A 1,192-nucleotide genomic window follows, 5' to 3' on the forward strand; every position below is an offset into this window, starting at 1 on the left:
TGGCGATTTGCTTGAAATCCTTGATTGTATTGCCCTTGTCCTTGATAGCCACCTTGTTGTTGGGGCCGGAAGTTCCCATAGCCTCGGTTGTTGTTGTTGTTGATGTAGTTCACATCCTCAAAGCTAGTTTGTTCTTCAACCACGGGCTCTACTCTTGATATTGACATAGCATCAATCTTGCTATTTATGGCGGTCATTTGAGCCGTTAAAAGGGCTATGGGATCCGAGCTTGTTGTAGCCGCCACTTTCTTCAAGATGATCCTCTCCGTCGGGAATTGATGGCAATTAGCGGCCAAGTTCTCTATGATGTGGGCGGCCTCCTCGTGGCTTTTCTCCAACAATGCTCCATTGGCCGATGCATTCATGTCTCTTTGCATCTCACCACTACACCCGGTGTAGAATGAGCAAATGATTGTATTTTGGTCCAAGCCGTGGTTGGGACATTTCCTTAGCATTTCCTTGAACCTCTCCCAAGCCTCATAGAAGGACTCTCCATCAAATTGTTGGAATTGCACAATATCCTTCTTCATCTTCATGGTTTTGCCCGGAGGGTAGAACTTTATAAGAAATTTTTGAGCCATCTTTTCCCATGTAGAGATAGAACCACCCTCTAAAGATTGATACCATGTCTTGGCTATGCCCCTTAGTGAGAAGGGGAAGAGTCGAAGTCGAACGGCATCCTCCGAGACTCCATTTATCTTGATGGTGCCGCATATCTCCAAGAAGTTTCCAAGATGTCCATTCGGGTCATCTTGAGAAAGACCGGCGAATTGGTTTTGTTGCACCATATTTATGAGGGCGTGCTTGAGCTCAAAATTATTGGCATTGATCCTTGGAGCATTCACTCCTCCTTGTTGCAACACGGGTTGGAACATGTTACTAATGGGTAGTGGTGGAGGTGCATTCCTTTGAGCTTCTTGCTCATTGATTCGTCCTTGCATAGCCTCTAGTTGCCTTTGGAGTTGGAGGATCAATTCTTGATTTTCCGCCATGTTTCCCTCCATTTCTTTCTCTCTTCTCGCTCTTGCTTTGTTGTGTCGGCAAAAAGCTTCAATTTCAAGGTCAATGGGTATAAGAGGAGCACCCTTAGACCTTGTGTTCATGCACTACCTACCAACCAACAAGAAACAACGAGTCAAGACTCAATCTTAAAATAGAAAACAAAAATAAAGCAAGTAAAATGTCTAAAGTA

The 1,192-nt window shown here is 44.5% G+C and overlaps 1 non-coding gene across 1 annotated transcript; it reads left to right on the forward strand.

Moving 5' to 3' along the window:
• Positions 1 to 426: 426 nt before the first annotated feature.
• Positions 427 to 533, forward strand: LOC131019297 (small nucleolar RNA R71). Its single transcript, XR_009100215.1, has one exon. It is a non-coding gene; the product is annotated as a small nucleolar RNA R71 (small nucleolar RNA).
• Positions 534 to 1,192: the final 659 nt, after the last annotated feature.

This window comes from Salvia miltiorrhiza, chromosome 3 (genome assembly GCF_028751815.1).
Source record: "Salvia miltiorrhiza cultivar Shanhuang (shh) chromosome 3, IMPLAD_Smil_shh, whole genome shotgun sequence".
NCBI lineage: Eukaryota > Viridiplantae > Streptophyta > Magnoliopsida > Lamiales > Lamiaceae > Salvia > Salvia miltiorrhiza.